We start from the raw sequence: 20,711 nt of genomic DNA, 5'->3' as shown, positions 1-20,711 counted from the left end.
GATTTGCAGAGCATGCGAATGCTGGCCGAGGGGTGATTACGGCGCAACCGGCTTGTTGTGCTTCTCCGATGTGGGGAGCAGATCCAGGTACTCCTAGGACGTTTCAGACTTGGGTGCTCTGGGAAGCAGAGTGTGTCTGGTCTACCTGAGCCCTAAACAGTAAAATTACTTCTGGAAGCTTCCCCTTAACTCTCAGTGTTCCTGAATGCAATCCTTAGAAAGATAACCATCTGGAGATGACTCGGCAGGTAAAGGGTTTGTTGGAAAAGCTGACTCCCTGAATTTGACTCTCAGAATCCACAGTGGGAGGACAGATCTGACTCTCAAAAGTTGTGCTCTGACCTCCTCGAGTGCATGGGTCCACACATGCATTTGCCCACACACCTGGCGTGTCCCTGGCCATGCCCCTGCCTCTGTATGACTGTTAGAGAGCAGAGTGGGAGGGAGGAGCTGAGACAACCAGGCCAGCGACCGTGTGGATCTGGGGTAGAGAGTAGTAAGTAGCTAAACAGGCATTAGTAGTCTTAGAGACTCCACTCCGTAATGGAGTCCACCTCTGACTCTGGGTGAAGACATGGCATTCGGATCTGCTCCCCAGGCTAAAGCATTACAGACTCAAGGCTCAACTTTCACCCGAAGGTTAAGAGCACTGCTCTTGCAGAGCACCCAGGTTCAGTTCCCAGCACCCATGTTGGTAACTTACGACGTCTGTAACTCCAGTTCCAAGGAATCCAGCGCCCTCTTCTGACCTCTAAAGCATGTGGTAGACACACAGACAAGCAGGCATAAACACATACACATAAGTAAAAATGAACAGAACTTAAGACTTAAAACAGACATTGGATGTTGTGAGTATAAATTATAGATTATATATTATATATTGTAAATTTTATGTTATACGTTCTGTTATATGAGATTATATATATGTTGTGTATATGTATGTATATGATCTATTGTATATGTGTGTGTATATGTATGTGTGTATGTGTATATGTGTATGTGTGTATATGTATATGTGTATGTATGTGTATGTGTATATGTATATGTATGTGTATGTGTATATGTATGTGTATGTGTATGTGTATGTGTATATGTATATGTATATGTATATTTCCCAGAAGCCCTTGCCTTGCTGCAGCTGTTTAAGGATCATCTTCCATGTGGCTCCGCTGAGCCCCCCCACTTTTCTGACTTGAGAAAAGTGGAAAGTGTGACTTTACATTTTTCTTCTTTTTATCTTTTTCTCTTTTAGACACTGGCCAAAGCATGGCTGTATTTTCCACGATACTCTGGGCTGTCTCTGAAATCAGCCCTCTCTTCCCCCATCCACGTCCACCGCGTGTCTTCTTACAAATGGCACAGCTTTCTCGCTTCCTCTTCATCCCTCTTCTCTGGACAGCAGCCAGACACAGCTCTCCTGCCTGTTGTTTTCTCTCAATTTATAACAAAATTGTCCTCAAGCTTCCTGCCTGGTCCATTTTTCAATTCTTTTATTAACAAGACTAAGGACCCATGAAAGAGAGGTTCAGTTGCCTTAGTAACAGAGGAGCACCCGACCAGAGGGTCAGGGAAGGCATAGAGCTTCTGGATTGGCCCCCAGTCAGGGGGAGGAAGCAGCCAGGCCAACAACGGAATTTATTTGAAATGTCTGAGTTGAATACAGAGGCTTCAAGTACATCACGGACACTGGTAAAGCTGGGCTGTTAGCTGGGGTTGAGACATTGCAGCATCTGAGGCCTGAGGTGATGGAGGGGAGAAGCCAGAGTCTCCCCGTGGATGACAGAGCACCCTTGCCAACTGGAGCCAGCACAGGGAGATTGCCCAGAGCTGGGAAGTTTCGGCCCAGCAGAAACTCTAAGGGGAGACATACTGGGTTCTGTGACACAGCGATGTTGGTCAGGAGACCACATACTGAGTTTCCCTCCCTCGGAAGCCACAGGTGGGATGCTGTAGGTGTGCATTAAAGTCTCTACTGTACCCGCTAAGATTTTCAGATTCTTGTGTCTCTGAGAGCCTCGTGAACAGTGGTAGAGATAGAGATCATTCATTAAGATGGTACCTTCACGAATGGCAGTAGACCAGAGATGTGGGAAAGACCTGAAGCTTAAAGGCCCTGGCCAGTGAGAGCCTCCGTCACTGATACAGTCCCAGCTCTTCTCCATCATCTGGAGATGTGTTTACAAGTGTGAATGAGGGTGCACTCGTACATGTAGCAGCCAGAGGCAGATATCAAATGCCTTCCTCTATCTCGGCTACCTTATGGTTGACACAGGGTTTCTCACTGAACCTGGTGTCTGCCATTTTGACTGGCTGGCCAACCAACCCTCAAGATCCACCTGCCCCTGTCATCCCATCCCATCACCGTGGTAACAGGGCTAAGGGACATGTACCACTGCCCCCACCCAGCTTTCATGTGGGTGTTGGGAATAGAGGCTCAGTTCTTCATGCTACCTCACCTGCTGAGCTCTCTCCAAAGCAAGGTGGTTTTTCCTTTCATGTAGCCTATGGTTTGAGGAGTTTCTAGTCATCCCCTCCCACAGGAACGAGGGTCACAGGTCCATAGCCTATTTCATATTGTAATCTTGATGCCTGTGGTAATTTAAAGGAGAGTGGTCCCCCATGCGCTCATACATTTAGTCCCCGGTCAGTGAACTGTTTGGAAAGGATTGGTAAGTGTGGGCGTGTTAGAGGAAGTGTGTCACTGAGGTTGGACTTAGAAATTTTAAAAGCCCATGCCAGGCCCAGTGTCTCTCTCTGCCTGCTGCCTGCTGATCAGGATTTAGGGCTCCCAGCTACTGCTCCAGTTCTCTGCCATGATAATGCTCTAATCCTCTGCTAAGCAAACCCCTAGTTAAATGTGTCCAGTTTGGTTTCAGACCAGAGTCAAGGGACTGAGGTGCGTATTTTACATATCAAAGCAGACCTGGCTTCTAGGTTCTCCTAGTACCCCTCGATTCCTACCTTGTATACCCTGCTCCTAACCCTGAACTTAACAGCCCAGGGGCTGGGCTGCCTTTCCCCCAGAGGCTCCGCCCTGTGTAATCCAACAACCCCCTCCTTCATTCTCTGCAGATGCCCCCTCTCTCTTTTTTATTCCCCTTCCCTACCTCCCTCCCCATGGCAACTTCCCAGGCCTCTGTCCCTAGGCCCAGTAAACTCACCTGCCCAAGAGCAGTTAATCTGGCTTGAACTGGCCCATTTCTCCCATGGGGGAGAAATAACCTATCACTTCCTTTTGTAAGAGGTACCTTGGTCTGGTGTCTCTTCACTGCAGCAGAGCGGTAATTACAGGGGTCCCTCTAGAAATTCTCTACTCTCCTTCCTCAAGAAAGCCCCACCTTGTCAAGGGAGCCATTTCCTCCCAGATGCTAAACAACACAGAGGTCATAAGCATTTGTCCCCAGCTTGTCGATGCTTGAAATGCCAGCACTGGAGTTTCAAGGCTATGGCTGGTGTCTTTGTCTTCTGTTGAAGAACAAACAGTGCTGCAGAAGTCTCATTGTCTTCCACGGACATTTTCATTAATTCGACAAATATTTATTGAGTTCTTACTCTAAGCCAGGCAGTTCCTAGAGTTCAGGAACAAAGATATTAATTAAGACTTGTCCAGAGCCAAACCTTCAGGGAATCAGAAATGAAGTACAGTCTGACCGCCAGGATCTTGCAAAGGGCTATGGGAAAGAAGGTGCAGGAGACCACAGCGGTGGCTTATTTCATGCTGTAAGACAGGAGGCTTACAGGAGACTGAATGTCAGGGGAAGGGGAGAAAAGTAGCCCTAAAAGGGGGGTCTTGTTATGCTCAAGTCACAGGGAACCCAAAGACCACTGAGGAGTCAGTTCCGATGCAAACACACATCTTTATCACAAGCTCACAAGCAAGGACCATCATCACCATCACCACCACCACCATCATCATCACCATCATCACCACCACCACCACCATCATCACCATCACCACCACCACCATCACCACCACCACCATCACCACCATCACCATCATCACCATCACCACCACCACCATCACCACCATCACCATCATCACCATCACCACCACCACCATCACCACCATCACCATCATCACCACCACCACCATCATCATCACCATCATCACCACCACCACCACCATCACCATCATCACCATCACCACCACCACCATCACCACCACCACCATCACCACCATCACCATCATCACCATCACCACCACCACCACAACCACCACCATCATCGTCATTGTCGAAGCAGGTCAGAAGTGAGAGCCTTGAGTCTAGTGGGGAACGAGGTATTTATTGTGGTTAACACAAGCTTGGGGAACTTCCCTACCGATCAGTAAGTTAATATTTTTAAAACTGCATTTATGGTGTAATCTGCAGGAACCAAACGGGCAAAACCACCTGACAGACAGGATAGCTAGGTTATCTATTCTCCGCAGGATGTCTTAGGTTATCTCTATGTACCTTGACCCTGCTGTTGCAGCCTGAGTGGCTGTCCCTGAGGGGCAGGGGTCTTGCCATAGGATGTTTGCTCAAGTGGACTTTGTGGTTTTCTTCCTGGAATTGGAGTTAGTTGAGCTTTGCAGGTCACAGTGTGGTAGGATGGCTCCTGCCTGTCGACCCAGCACCAGAAAGGTCGAGCATCCGGAGTTCAAGCTCATCAGTACCTGAACAAAGGTTCCCTGGCTAATTGACAAGTTAGAACTGCAGTGGTTGTGGAGAGGTTGAAATGTTGCAGGTCCAGAGTCTGATTACAATGTATCTAGGACTGTCTGTACCCCCCTTTTAATAGCCATTCCTTTCCCACCTCCGTGTCTGAGCTAACATCTTTGTGAGCATCAGTAAAGCTTTATTAACTTAACATAATTCTAGCTTCTACCAACCAAAGGCTAAGAATGTCATCAGATAGCATCTGAGGCCTGCGGCAGAGATCAGCCTCACCCCCACCCCACCCCACTGCCTCCCCAACCCACTTACCCAACTTTCCCACGAATGCATCTGAAAAGGACCTTGGTTTACGGCCTTCTTCATTCTGTTACTATAAAATTTCAGGAAACCATTATCATGTTGAAATGTGGAATTTAGGGTAACCTGAATCTGTGTTCCCCAGACTATGGTCACTCCCATTTAGCTACAGAATGAACTATCCCTAATCCTCTTTGAGGTGAATTGTAGTTTTCATTGATGCTCCTAACAAGCTCAAGGCCTTCTTAGGCTCCATGATACCCTGTGTCAGTCACTCAACCAACCAAACAAGCAGACAAACCACTGCAAGATTCACAAAGCAGCACTGAGGTAGCTTCAGATTGCTCAGCTTGGCCTGGTCCTACCTCCACCCCTTGGATGGCTTCCTGGGATCATTTTCACCTAAAAGGTCCCTGGCTGGAGGTTTCTACAGGTCAGAATTTGATGGGGCTGGGAGAGGAGCGCACAGTTGACCAGTGCTAGGTTGTGACTATTCTGGCAGAAATAAAGATAATATTCTTTTTTTAAAGAATTATTTATTTTATGTATATGAGTGCGCTGTCACTGTCTTCACACATACTACAAGAGGAGAACGGATCCCTCTACAAATGATTGTGAGCCACCATGTGGTTGCTGGGAATTGAGCTCAGGACCTCTGGAAGAGCAGTCAGTGCTCTTTACCACCAAGCCACCTCTCCAGCCCCAGAAATGCTGAGGAGAGAGCATCTTAAGAGATGCTTGAATTCCTTCCTTCAGCTGTCAGACTCTTGAGAGATAGACCCCATGAAGCTGCGGTTTCTCTAGAAACCTCATGTTAACAGAAAACAAAGGGGAAGTCGTCTCCAGGAGCGGCTCCTCTCTGGAGCACAGGGAACAAGGAAGAACACACAGGAAAGGCAGGGAGACTCTCTTGGAGCTGGAAAGGGGGGAGGGGCAGGGTCCCAGAGAGAAGGGTCCCAGGTGATTGTGATTTACCCCTAAGTGTTTCCTAAAGTGGGCACAACATCACAAAAGAGGTCTCGTTTTGCAGAGAGAGGAAAAGGAGCCAAATCAGGGTGGCGAGGTTACTTGGGATGGGACTGATGTCAGAAAGACAATTTAGGGAAGGAAGGATTTCTTTTTGCTGATAGAGGATGTATGAAATAGAATGGACTGGGGGAGTACCTGGTGGGCCCCAATGCCAAGGTGTGCCCCTGAGAAATTAGGCCATCCAACAAATCTGGTATGTGGGATGATGTCACAGATGAGGCAGGTACAAGATAAAATGAGGCCTGTCATTGGACGAGAAGGAAGGATGGGCGGGAGAAAAGTTTGAAGAGGAGGAGACGGAACGGAAGAGAAGGGGAGAAAGAGGAGCTGGGGACAATATGGCGGGTGACATTAAGATTCCACGCTGCACCTTTACAGGTTGTTATAAATGTTTTTAGGGGATGGATGTGTACTGGGCTTTGTATGTTTGGGTGGGCAATTATATCTTACCAATTGGATCAAAGGTTATTGTGTTGTGTGTTCTTAAGTGTAATGGAGTGTGGGACAGCTGGTCTGGGCCATCTCGGAGTTGGGATGTGTGTTTCTGGCATGGAAACCGGCCTTGGGAACTAGGTAGGTAGAGAAATTGCTGACAGCTCAGAGAGAGGCCTTCGGCAGTGAGATATGGGATGGAGCAGAGCGGGTGAGAGGCTTTGCTGACTGAGTTTTAAGATATCTATCAGATATCATGGGGCACCACAGTGCCGGATCTAGAGAGGGATAAAAGACAGCCTTTTTATTTTTTATAATTTTACAACAACACTGGTATAAAGGGGACTGGTTGGGGGAAGGAAGAGGAGTGAGGGCCTGAAGAGGGGTAGAGGCAGACAAGTAGACATATAGACAAACAGACAGACAGGAACAGAGCCACGAAGGCAGAGAAGTTGGGCACTGGGAACAGAGAAGGAAAGAAGAGAGTGAGAGAGAATGCTGGGAACAGAAAGAGAGAGCGAGAGAGCGAGAGCGAGAGAGAGAGCGAGAGAGAGAGAGAAAGAGAGAGAGAAAGAGAGAGAGAGAGAGAGAGAGAGAGAGAGAGAGAGAGAGGGAGGCAGTGAAGCCTGGATGTTTGGACCGGGACTAGACCTTGCCTGCTCTCAAAACTTTTGCTCCACATGGGACGGGAGGTGCCAGGCAGGACCATCAAGCAAGAAAAAGAAATAAGAGCTAGGCATGCAGCTCAGGGAAGCCTTGTGTGCCCACCCCATGCACAGCCTTGGATGGGCTCCCCAGCACTGCAGGAATTGGGGGAGGGGTGGCCTCAAAGAAAAAGATAAAAGATGTGGAAGACAGCGAGGCAGGAGAGGGGAAAACAATGTGTGTTTTACAGATGGCAGGGCCGTTTACACAGAAAACACTAAGGAATTCAAGCGATCTATCTGATGAGGCCTGATAAAGGCGAAAAGCTGATAAAGGCTTAAAAGCTATGGGCTGCAGGATCAATAACAAGAATTAAGTGGGTCCCCGTACACTACTAATGAAGATCGGAAATGAAATTAGGAAAACAATCGCACCTCTAATTGGATTTCATGAAAATTAAAAACCTCCGTACTCCAAAGGATACCATCCCGGGGGCCAAAAGCACCGTCCACAGAAGGGGAAGCAGCACACAGATCGGTCAGAGAAGGAGTTTATATCTTAACGTAAAGAAGGCGTGGGCGTACCAACTGAAAGACAAACGAGCCATTTTAACATGGGCAACAGATTTGAAGAGACATTTCTCCACAGAGAAGATACAAGCATCCGACGTGCGGCGGTGGAGGGCGGCTTCATTGTTTGTCACCACAGTTGCATGTAGCAAAGCCATCTTGAGAGTGCTACAAAGAGTGGCCATGGGTGGGGAGTGGGGAGAGCTTGGGAGACGGTGGAAAAGGTCCTTGGGGACAGAAACATGAGGCTCCAGAGTGATCACTGTCCTCTGCAGAGAGAGGCTTCTCTGAGCAACGCCGGGTGCAGTCCAGGTCTGACCCACACACTTCCAGCCATCCCCTCCCCTCCAACGCCTGTTCTGGACAGTGAGGGGCATCAGAGCCTGGGCTGCAGGCGGGGCTGGGTGAAGTCCTGGCTTCTCTTGATCTTAAATACCACCTCTCCCAATATACAGCACACGGAGGAGCTCCTGCAGTTAGCCCTCACCTGTGTGGAACCCCTCTCTGATTCTGTAAGGCTCCGGCAGCCATTTATTTGTTCATGGTCTACCATTTGCAGTTCTTCAGGGATGATGCACTGACGTCTGGTTCTGCCTCCGGCATCCTGGTCCACTGACCGAATCTCCTTGTGTCTATAACCAGCACGAAAAACTCTGGGCAGATGCAGATAGGATACCTCCTGCCCTAGTAAACAGCCCCCACAGTAGGAGCACAGGATTGCTCACCCGTGCAGACTGGGAGCCTGTCCTCGGGTCCTCCTCACCTTTGGCAAGTCCTTCCATCCCCCTGTCCCTCTGCCAGCTGGACAGGTGCTGCAGGCCTTGCCTGCGACCATCGCTCAGTGCACACGGCCCATTCCTGCTTAACCCCTACTGCTGTCTTGAAGTCATCCCGGAAGGACTCAGAGCGCTCCCCCAACAATGTTCCGATGTGAATCTACTTGCATTAACCCAATGAGACAGGTTGTGGGAACAAGTTAAGTGGGATGGGGCGGCTGTAGGACTCACACCAAAGAGATCAGGAGCCAAAGGCTCATGGAGAACTGGTTCTCTAAGGCTCTCCTGGGTATATAGAGGCTTATCCAACCCCACTATCACCACTGCAAAAGCAGCACACTGCTGAGGGGTTTACAGAGTCTGGAGAAACAGACTCTAGGATCAGGCACAAGAGATGGAGACCTCTCTGCACTGGGAGCCATGGGAACAGGACTGCAACTGCCACGCCTTCCTTACCAGAGGATGCTGCATCCCAGTCTGCCTCTTCTGAAAGCCATAAGCTAGGAAGGGGAGAAGGGCTCTGCCCATCCCTGTACTGCTGGTCATCAGAAAATGTGTTCCTCCAAGAGCCCATAGGCTCTGTCTTGTGCTGCTTAAACCAGGCCTAGGGCGGGGGTGCCTTGCTGTCCTCCATGTTGGAGGTATCTTTCTCCCCCCCACCCCCGTATTGTTCATGGCAGACAAAGAAGAGACTCAGGAAAGACACCATTGACTCCAGGCTGGCATAATCCCACCAGCAATGCAGGGAAGAAAGCAGTTCCCCAAAGCCCAGATACGATTCTGATCAGTCATTGGTTGGGAGAGTGTGTGTACGTGTGCATGTGTGTACATAGGTGTGTGTTGGAATACATGTTTGTGATATATTCACATGTGTGTGCAGGTATGCATGTCCCCATGCCTACGCACAGCAGCCAGAGGAGTATACAGGCAGCCTGTTCTGCTATTCTCGTCTTATTCCATAGGGGCAAGATTTCTTACTGAGCGCTGAGGGAGAGCCACACTGGTGGTTACCACGCCCTGGTTATCTTCCCGACTGCAGTTACAGGCGTGTGCACCAATGCCTGACCTTTCACTTGGCTTCTGTGTTGAGCTCAGGCCCCAGTACTTACACAGTGTTCTGGCTTTCTGAGCCATCTCTGCAGCTCCCCACCCCACCCCATTTTTAAAATTTAATTGTCTTTACTGAGGGATACAGGCTAGGGGGTCTCTGGTTAGAAACAATGTTTGTGGCTGAAGATGCAGCTTTCTGAATGTTTGCCTAGCATATATGAAGCCCTTGGTTCAGTCCCTAGCACCATATTAATGGTTCATGGTGGCACATGCTTGTAAGCCTAGCACTAGGGATGAGGAGGAAGGGGGATCAGAAATACAGAGCCATCTTCGTTCATCCCTGCCTATATGAGATTGTCTCACCAAAAAAAAAAAAAAAAAAGGAAAAGAAGAAACAGTGTCAGTGTCTGTAACCCACAGGCTGTCAGGGACCTCCGTTACCTGAAGGAGGAGGGGAGGGATGGAGACTGCCTGGGTCAGCCCTGGACAGACTAACACTTTACAAAGGAGAGAATTGTCTTAGGAAGTCCGAGTAACCAACATGGCTGTACATGACAGAATGAGAAAGCAGAAGCCCTTCCCAGCCAGCCACTCCAGCTTCCCCACACCCCACCCCAACTCCCGCTTCTTCCAGCCCCTCGACACCTACCATGTGGGCCTGAATTCTAACACTTTGAAGCTCATAATTCAACCCAAACAGAACAATCCTCAGAGCTCCAGCACTCAGGCCTAGCAAGACCCCAGAGCTTACAAATCCAATCTTCACAATGACTATAATTTGAAGGGCCTATTTTCGCCCAGACCAGAGTACACAGAGCACGCTGCCCATGGCAATCTCTTGTCCAGTGAGCAGCGCGTAGAGTGAGCCTATTGAAGGGAACAGAGACCAGATCAGCGTTGCCAAGGGCGACATTAGCCTGGATATACAGAACTCATTACGGGGCTGAGGTGTGGGTGGCTTGACATTTGAGCTTGTTCTCCAGTGATGTGCCAATGTGACTTAGATGCAGCCAGAGCCCCAGAGCCCTCCTTCTGCCTCCTGTCTACCTGTGCCCAGCACCGCTAACTCAGCCCAGCTCTGAACACTTCACAGTGGAGAATAAAGCCGGAAAGACCAAGGCCCTGACTCAAGGTCAGAAATGAATTAAGGGGAGCACAGTTCACGAGGAAGGGCCTGCTGGTGTCAGCATGTTAGCTTTGCAGTCTCTGATCCTTGGTCAAGGATGGGTCCTTATCTCCATGAATACAGCCTCTCAGAGTCACAGGGACACAAGGACTGAACAGACGCACCTCACAGAGAAGCCAATCCTCGCCCACTGGGCTGGCCATTTGCCCAGTGTCTCTTGGCATCTCCTTTCTTGGGGACAATGTGGGCCTGCAGCTGTTAACCAGGTTCTCCTTGGTCATAGGCTCCCTTAGCTTCAGGTGCCAGTAGTAGCTGGCACGACAGCCACGGGGACAGCAGTTGCACTGGCCCTGTCTCACCCATAGCTGCAAGAGGGACGGGACAAGGTGGTTGAGGGTGGGGGTAAAGACATGGGGGAGGGGGCAGAGCTGTTCACTTAAAGGAGACCAGGAAGCAGAGAGAAACAGGAAGGAGGCATGAATGAGACACATCCATCTAACTCATGTCTCTGGATGACATGACATTGTGCATGCGTGCGTGCAGTAATTCTCCCAACCAGCCCTCCCTCCTAACAGAGCATTCAGCTATGACTGCATCCATGGATAAGCCCATTGACAGAGTAAGAATCCTCATGAATCACTTACCTCCCCAAGGCCCATCAACCAGCATCCATACCTTTAACACATGAGTCTTCAGAGAATAATTCTAGACATGCTCCACTGGGGTGTGTGTGTGTGTGTGTGTGTGTGTGTGTGTGTGTGTGTGTGTGTGTGTGTGTGGTATGGTATGGCATAGGGGTGTGGTGTGTATGTATGTGATGTGTGTGTATGTGTGTGTGTGGTGGGGAGAGTGTGGGGGTAGGGATATGTGGCGCAGGAAGGTGTGTGTGTGGTTTGGGTATGTGTATATGATGTGTTTGTGAGATGTATGTGGGGGGGTGTGGGGTGTGTGTGTGTGTGCGTGAGAGAGAGAGAGAGAGAGAGAGAGAGAGAGAGAGAGAAAGGAGAGAGAGATGGGTATGGTATGTGTATGGTGTGTGTCTGTGTGGTTTGTGTGTGTGTGTCTGTGGTGTGGTGTGTGTGTGTCTGTGTGTGTGTTTGTGGATATGGCATGTGGGTATGGTGTGGTGTGTGTGTGTGTGTGTGTGTGTGTGTGTGTGTGATGTGGGTATGGTATGTGTTTGATGTGTGTCTGTGTGGTTTGTATGTGTGTGTCTGTGTGTGTGTTTGTGGATGTGGCATGTGTGTGTGTGTGTGATGTGGGTGTGGTTTGTGGGTGTGTGTCTGTGTGTGTGTGTCTGTGTGTGTGTTTGTGGATGTGGCGTGTGGGGGTGTGTGGGTGCTCGCTCATTCGTGTACATGAGTCCATGAGCAGACCTAGAAGAGGATGCCAGGTGTCCTGTCCTGTTCCTCTCCCTTACTTTCCCAGGTTTCCCACTGAAACTGAAGTTAGGCCAGTGGCCAGCAAGCCCCAGCCGATCTCCTACACAGGCGATACTTCAGTCTACTGTATATGGCCTCATCCTGTGGGTAGTTGGCTTATGAACTAGCGCCAGCCTTTCCAAACCCATGGCTGAAGCCAGCAAGGTGTTAACCAAAGAATCCTGAGACCTCAGGTAAATCTGAGACCCTTTGACACCTCCCCTTCCTTTCCAGGTCCTCAAACCCATACCCCTTTGTCTTCTGTCTCTGCTGGGGAAAGGCCCCCTCCCTCCCTGGCATCCTCTTGTGACAGACTTCCAGGTGGTGTCCTATCTCCCCCATGCTCTGTTCTCCGGTTCCATCTGCCCACACGTCTTGTGTAGAACAAGGTGCTGGATGCCAGGGAGAGAGTTCTAACAAACCTGCTCCTACAAGCTCCCGAGGTACCTGCTACTCCAGATGCAAATCTTCCCAGCGGAAGTCCATTCAGCTTCCAGGAACTGGGACAACTGTGGTCCTGGTAAGGCCCAGTGGGAGCTGGCTTTCACTGGAAACAGAGACAGCAGGATGCCTGCCTTGCCTCTCACTGTGCCAGCTCTCCTGCTAGGACATAATCTAGACTGGAAGGACCTGAGTTAGCATCACAAGGAACCCATGCTGAGTCCCCAGGATGGTGACAACTGCATCCTGAACCTGCTGAGAGGAACCCGCAGCCCCGAGACATTTTCCGAAATACACAGCACCAAATGGTTGGGTGACCCCATGGAGGGTTCTGCTGACCCCAGAAGTTTCTAGAATCCAGTATTCAGAGATATTCAGTGACCGCTTATCCAACTTCCTTTAAGAGCTGCAGTGCTCAGTAGGTTTTGGAAGCAACATTTCCTTATCCCATCCCCACCCTAGCCTGGCTGGTTCACTTGTAAAGCTGCTGCTCATTTGGGTCAGGAAAGGCAGGCCGTGCAGGACATCTAAGCTGCCACCTGGGCCTCATGAGAAAAGAATCAACGGCCCATAACAGATGGTGTCCTATGGAACCTGTAAGGGACTCCCAGCCCAAGGACCGAAGGTAATGGAGTAAATCTTTGCATACTCCTAAAGATAACTGTTCCCCTGGGAAATATCAGGTGACCCCAAGACCCTGCCTGCTTGTGGCAAATGTGGCGTGTTCTGACCCAGTGAGTCATAAACTCAAGCACATGACAGCAGATGGAAGTGAGGCTGGGTGTATAAGAAAGGCAAAAGGTTACCGGGAGGCTGTGCGTCCAGGTGCCCCACACAGCAGAGCCCCAACCCCTTCACTGTGGCTGCTCTCTGTGTTCACACCAATGGCCATATGGGAGCACCCTGTGACCAAGCAGGTGAGGGACAAAGATAAGTCCTTCCTGATGCCTGCAACCACCAGGAAGACTTCTGCAGCCTCCCTGGCCCTCCTCAGGAATATTGCTGAAACTATGCAAGGGCAGAATGGTAGCTTGCTGCACATGCCTGAGGATCTGAGTTCGATCCCAGGGTCCCATGTGAAACCCTAGGCATGGAAGCATGTGCCTGGGGCGGGGGTGGGAGGTGTAGAGACAGGAGGGTCCCTGGGGCTATCGGGCCAGTCCTTCTAGCTGAATTGAGGTCCCTGTTCGATGAGAAATGATTGAGAATGGTGCCTGATATGAACCTCTGGCCCCTACATGCCTACATAGCCATGCATGTGCCCAAACACACATGCACAGACACATACATGAACATACACATACATGAACATACACATACCAAAGAAGAAAGAAGAGAAAAGAAAGGAAGGAAGGTACGAAGGGAAGGAAGGGAAGGAAGGAAGGAAGGAAGGAAGGAAGGAAGGAAGGAAGGAAGGAAGGAAAGAAACAAAGAAAGGGAAAAACTATGAGGAAGGGCTGTCCCCTGGTGACCAGAATCGGAAGCAGACAGCTGTCCAGAGGTGAAGAATCTGAGAGACATCTAGCAGCATGGAGAGCATAGGGCATGGGAGGAATAGACCTAGAGATGAGGGAGGGAGTGCTCTCCCCAAGGAGCAGAACTTGAGGGAGAGACTTAGAGTGAGCATGGGGGAGGGTGTAGCAGTGGAATGGGAGCAAGGGGACACAGAATGAATCCCCAGGACATGCAAGAACAGAATAATAGGGGCCTCAGAATGACCTCATCTGTGGGGCTGGGACGCTTTTGTGCCATCTAAAGCCACAGGGTGGGAGCTGTTCCCACCAGCTGTCAACTCTTCGACACTTAGATTGAAAGAATAAAAAATGCAGCTAAGAAGTCAGCAGTTTAAAAAAGCCCCAAATACCTCAAATCCCAGACCCTGCCCTCTACCTGTACTAGCTGACCATAAAGTTAGATTAAAATCTTAGAGAATAATCTTGAGGATCAGGAAGCTCCTCCTTGTGATTTTTCATTAGTATTCTCGACACTTTCCAATGACACCATCCCTGTCCCCTCGGGTTGTGGTTTCTCCCTTTAAATACCCTTTCTCCCAGCCTTTCGGGGTCGAACTCCACTGCCCCTGCGTGGGATACGAGTCTCGACCCCAGTGCACTGGTTCCTATCAATAAACCTCATGCTTATTACAGCAAGGACAGTCTCACGTGAGTTCTTGGGGGGGTCACATCATCCCGAGACTTGAGTGAGGGCCTCCCCGCTCTGGGGGTCTTTCAAGATCTGCCAGCTGCTCAAGTCCAGCGGTCATCCGAGGCTCCGAAAAGTGCCTTCTGTTCTGGAGTCTGGGAGTTTCTGCCCTGTGTCACCCTGCTCAGGATTCTTGGGCACAATCAGAGGCTTGTCGGACAGACTCACAGGAGCATCTGACGAGGCTGGAGCTGGGGGCTGTGGAAAAGGCAGATGCCCTCAAGAGTCAAAGCCACACGTAGTTGTAGGACGGCCAACTGCCTGTGGAGATGGGAACACAGCTCGAGGCTCTCCACACCTGCCATCACAGGGCTGGATGGCCTTTCTCAAGTCAAGCACTGTCAAGAAGATGCCCCTTAAGCCCTCCTCCCCCAGCTCCTGGCATTCATAGACACTTTTGGACTTGTTCAGCCTGCTACTTGTGTCCCTGGGCTGTGACTCCCTTAGGGCTGGCCTCAGGTTTCCTTTTGATCCAAACTTCTCTTTGGCTTAGAGCTTAGACCAGTGACCATGCCCACAGGGTCCCTGTAGCTTTTGAAAGGCAGAGAATGCAGAGCTCTCTCTGGGGCTAGCTTTCCAGTCCTGGTAGCTGAATTGGTGAGTTCCAGGCTTGAGGAAAAATGATTGAAAATGAGCCCTGGGGGACAGACCAGGAAGTCACAGCCACAGTATTTATAGCGGACGGGAGCTGAGTGGCCAGCCCCAGGACAGACATGAGTTGAAGGCCACCAATACCAATTATGAGACTTTCAGGTGTATCCAGAACCCATTGCAGCCTCTTCAGTTCAAAGTTCTGTGGAAGAGAGAGCACAGAGGAGAGGTGACACCTAAGACCGCAGGTCCCCAAGTGCCAGAGTTAGAGCGGGATGCTTATTGCTGCCTCCTGTCATAAAAACTCCCATGTGGCTCCACCTGACTATACCCAGGCGGCAGGGATGCAGAAGACAGCTGGCATTGCCTCCCCTGTGGCAGAGTCTGCATCTATGAAACACCCACCAGGAGAAAGACAAGATCACGTGAGCAGGAGGCCCCACACCTGGGGACACCAGCCCCACCCCAGGGTCCCTCATCTCTGAGCGAACATGGTGTGACTCAACATCCTATTGGTTTCCTTCACGTGCTTCAGTAAACACGTGGTTGCCTATGAAACCAACAAGCATTTCCCTGCTTAATGCATGATAATTAGTCCCATAAATCTAAATTATCCCTGTAAATCTAAATTAAATGCCCAGGTTTAATGTATTCAGGACGCCTAATTAATAAAGCACCAGCTATGACCATCACTAACCTGCTTGCTCTCCCCCAGCAAGGAGGCAGTTCTGAGGTGTGTTTTGGGGAGAGAGGACGAAGCCCAAGGTTCTGGGCAGTTTGCTACCTTCCACGGACACCATCCCCTTCATGGCATCCCTAGCACTGTCTAGGCTCCCCCTTATCTGTCCTCCTCTGACCTCTAGATCACTTCATTGCCACTGACTGAGGAGAAGGTGGCCAGGACAGCCTACAGATAAAGAAACACTAAGCCAAAATCAAGAGATTTGCGCTGGTCACTAATATGCAGGTCATTTGGCCTCAGTTTCCCCTTCAATATATCAAAGGGAGAGGTGGATTATCACAAGCTCCTTTCAACAGCTATAGAGAAGAGGTTGTAGGGAGGGGGCGGGGGGAGCAGTCCACAAGCTGTGTGACCTTAGAGTTAACCTCTTTCTGACTCAGTTTCCCTATCCATGTACTGGGTACAATAACAGTCTGTTTGTGGGGCTCCGAGGAGTCTAAGTGTAATCTGTAAAGTGACCTGTTTAATTCGAACCCCATAAATGTTGCTCTGCGGGGTGGCTATTCCTTGACTGTCTTAACAAGTCCTCAAATCCTCCATGGAGGATTTGGGGGATGATGTGGGCTGGGAACCAGTTGGAGTTGAAGACAAGCTGAGCTCTTCCCCAGAGGGTGGGTGGTGTGACCTTACCTGGCCCAGATCCGTCCTTCTGTGGTCAGCCCCATTAGAACACTAGAGAGGACACCCAGTAGCCATGATGTCTCATATGTCCATGCCACTAGCCACCTGTTCAGTGGCCCAGGTCAAGGATCCGTACTGTGTCACCCACACTTCCCCACCACACACAGCAGACCACCCCCAGCCTGTAAGCCACCCTTCTCTCCCTGCCGTTCCCCAGCAGTGCCAAGAAATGTCCCATCAGCTCAGAGGCATAGAGCCATCTGGCTGGTGCAGCCCCCTCCATAATCCCTCTCTTCCCCTCCCCTTTCCAGATGCTGAGCCACCTGCTGGGGCTCTCCCAAGGCTGACACCTGCTCCTCCTGCCCTGAAGATGATACATTTTCCACACGGCAACTTTTATTACTTATTGATTTTCCTTGATCTCTTCCAGCCAGCTCCATTTTTATCTGGTGTAACTAGAAACCACCCACTATGAGATTCAGAGTTTAAAACTTTATGGCCACAAACAAGGACCCCCGAGTTAATGGACTGTCGCCTCTGAAGGAGAAGGTGTCATACTGGCTGCCACTGCTGGGCTGCGGGAGGGGAGATGGGGGCTCTATTCTAGGGAGCTGGGCTTCTGAAGCTGCTCACAGAGGTTCCGGAGCCTGGGTAGAGTGATGGCGAGTGCTTCAGAGTAACCGGAGGGCCTCAGGGGAGTGAGACCTTGACTAAGACAAGGTCATAAGTGACATTCCACTACACCCCAGAGGAGCACCCCAGCTGTTTTAGGGCTCTGCCATGCAGAAACTGGAATAAGAACCCAAGTCACACTCTGTGAGGGGCTATCTGGGGTCAACCCTTGAGGACTCCCAGGCGAAGCTGCTGGAAGTCTATGCCAAGGAGGGAGACACACTGGACTGGACTGTGGACTCAGAGTCACCAATTATCACAGGAATCTCTCTCTCTCTCTCTCTCTCTCTCTCTCTCTCTCTCTCTCTCTCTCTCTCTCCCTCCCTCCCTCCCCCCACCGTGTGTGTGTGTGTGTGTGTGTGTGTGTGTGTGTGTGTGTGTGTGTGTGTGTGTGTGTGTGCTTCCCATCCCACCCGATTGAATCCACCTCTCTGGACAGTCTTTTAGTCTTTGTATTATATGCATGTATTGTATATATACATAATACAATACACACCTGTATAGAGGAAGAGGCAGACAGGGAGAAAGAGCAAGAGAGCTAGCATAGACTGCTGATTTAAAGAAACTGGCTAATGCTTCAAGGTGAACACGGTCATGGTCTGGAGGCTGGGCCAGGATGAGCTGAGCAGCAGCTGTGCCCTGGGGACCTCCAGAGCCCAGCTCCTGCTGGCCAAGCACTCCATTCCCATCCCCACCCTTCTTGGGAGAAACTAGAGTGTTTCCTTCTAAGGTCTCCCTCCAGCTGACTAGACCAGGCTCACCTGCCTTGCCGGTCACCCAATCCTAGTGATGTACTGAGTATTAATCTCAGCCCCAAACCACCTTTGTAGACTAGTATTTGATCATAGAGAGTGATAATGAGGGCATTTGTGACTGAGAAGGAAGGTGAAGCCCTGGGGTGACACCTTACTCCTCAGAAACCTACCTCCTCCAGCTCCCAGGTACAGAGCCCTGTGCTGGCTGCAGTGCTGGCTGCTGTGAGGCCTGGGCTACATAGGGCTAATGACTGACCTCTCTGGTCCACCTTTATCTTGCCTTCAAAAATGGGGTCTGTTCACCCACAACTCTGTCCCCCTCAGCTTAGCTCACCAACCAGCATGTGACAGAGCACCTTACCTCTGTCTAGGGACTTAATAGGAAGCTGATTCCAGAAAATTCTTAGGCTAGAACAGCTTCTCTCTCTGCTTCTCCACTGGTCCCCATCCCTGAGTCTCAGAGGACAGTGGGACTCCTGAGTCCTAGAATTTAGGAATCTCCTGCCCTGGGGGAGTCACGACTCAAAACCCCAAGCCGTCCATGATCTTTGCCTCCTGGTAACTTTGACCTTCACCCCTCACCCCCGTGGAGAGGCACCACCTCCCCAACTTTGTAATCTGCACAGTAATGGAACAAATTCAAGGACACTAGAAATATCACAAGAAATGAGCTACCTGTAGTTAAGCCTCCCAGGCCGTCACAGTCTGGTATGGCTGCCCAAATAAAAGACAGGAGGAAACACAGACCCTGAAGCCACCCTCTTCCCACTAGGGGTCTCCATGTCCCACCTTCCCATCATGCCCAGCTCCAGGGCTCACTGTGTCATCTCCGTACAGTCATCACAGTATAGTGGTATTCATTTGGTGAAGTCCCTGGGGTGATAGCTATGGGGACAGAGGCAGTGGGAAATCAGGAAGCATGAGAGATGGGGAACCCAGGAGAGGCAGAGAACAAGCTGGTTTTAGCCAGTCCTAAAAAAAAAAAAAAAAAAAGGCTGCCCCAGATAGCCTGAAGTTGAAGAGCATGAGAAGAAGTCAATGTCAACAAAATGGCCCGGTGTCCTTTGTCATTCTGGTGGTCTCTGTCCAGAGCATTGACATAAGTTACAAGGCTATGGGGTCAAATTATGAACTTTTAGGTTCATGTCATCCCTCAGACTGATTCATGGAGCTTACATCAGGATGGGCAAGTTATGTAGACACAGGAAGTGGCTACAGTATGGACCTGGACTGGTGACAATAGTGGTGATGGTGACCTTGGTCATGGTCATTATGGTGATGGTGTTGATGACCTTGGTCATGGTCATTATGATGATGGTGTTGATTACCTTGGTCATGCTCATCATGGTAATAGTGTTGATGACCTTGGTCATGGTCATTATGATGATGGTGTTAATGAACATGGTCATGGTCATCATGGTGATGGTATTGATGGTGATCTTGGTCATGGTCACTATAATGATGGTGTTGATGACCTTGGTCATGGTCATTATGGTGATGGTGACCTTGGTCATGATCATTATGGTGATGGCGTTGATGACCTTGGTCATGCTCATCATGGTGATGGTGCTGATGTTGCTGACAATGATGGTATAATGGTAATGATGGTGAGAGTAATAAGATGGTATGATAATGAGGATGGTGCTAGTGTGATGGTGATGGTGATGATGGTAGTGATGATAATGTCAAGGATATGGTGGTGATAGTGATAAGAATGCTGATGATTGTGATGTGGTGGTGGTGGTGATGGTAGAGATGGCAGTAATGAGCACGGTGGTGAGAGGTGATGATGATGGTGATGGCAATGATAATAAGGATGATGGTGATAAACATCATGGTGATGGTGGTGGTAGTAATGGTGATGGCAGTAATGGTGATGGTGACAATGATGAAAGTGATTAAATGATGAGATCGTAAAAACAGTGTCTTAGTCAGGGTTTTTATTTCTGCACAAACATCATGACTAAGAAGCAAGTCGGGGGTTTATTCAGCTTACTCTTCCACACTGCTGTTCATCACCAAAGGAAGTCAGGACAGGAACTCAAGCAGGTCAGGGAGCAGGAGCTGATACAGAGACCATGGAGGGATGTTACTTGCTGGCTTGCTCAGCTTGTTTTCGTATACACCCAGGACTACCAGCCCAAGGACGGCACCACCCACAATGGGCTGGTAGTCCTCCCTCCTTGCACACTAATTGAGCCTTACAGCTGCGTCTCATGGAGGCATTTCCTCAACGGAGGCTCCTTTCTCTGCGATAACTCCAGCTTGTGTCAAGTTGACACATAAAACCAGCCAGTACAGACAGCAATGATACACATGGTGATAATGTTGATCGCAGTAAGCACAGTAATAAATAAACACAGGCTGGGGATATAGCTCAGTGACAGAGCACCTGTTCAGCATTGCAAAGTACTGGGTTCCATCCTCACACTGAGAAATACAAGAAGTATGGAGGTGGGTGGGGTGGTAACAATTAGCCCTGGTAGGTGGCAGGTGCATGCCCATTCATGGAGCCCCTCTTTGGTCTGTTTAGGGGTGCTGATGGATGTCCTATGGTATCTACATCATGACTTACCAGCAGCTACCTCTGTGCCCTCTCCTCTCTGCCCAGCGCACAGACACCTCTAGAAGCCTCCCATGAGTTCTGTCCTCACTTCAGAGGCTGCCACAGCATGTGAGGGTCT

General features: G+C 50.0%; 1 long non-coding RNA gene across 1 annotated transcript; it reads right to left on the bottom strand.

The window, feature by feature from the left end:
* Window positions 1-11,650: 11,650 nt before the first annotated feature.
* LOC134487086 (uncharacterized) lies at window positions 11,651-16,749 on the bottom strand. Its single transcript, XR_010066800.1, has 2 exons — window positions 15,382-16,749; window positions 11,651-14,844 (listed from the first exon to the last, which is right to left on the bottom strand). It is a non-coding gene; the product is annotated as an uncharacterized LOC134487086 (long non-coding RNA).
* Window positions 16,750-20,711: the final 3,962 nt, after the last annotated feature.

The sequence above is a fragment of the Rattus norvegicus genome, chromosome 5 (assembly GCF_036323735.1).
Source record: "Rattus norvegicus strain BN/NHsdMcwi chromosome 5, GRCr8, whole genome shotgun sequence".
Taxonomy (NCBI): domain Eukaryota; kingdom Metazoa; phylum Chordata; class Mammalia; order Rodentia; family Muridae; genus Rattus; species Rattus norvegicus.
The sequence above is the reverse complement of the archived record's forward strand: the minus strand, read 5'-3'. Positions and strand labels throughout refer to the sequence as shown.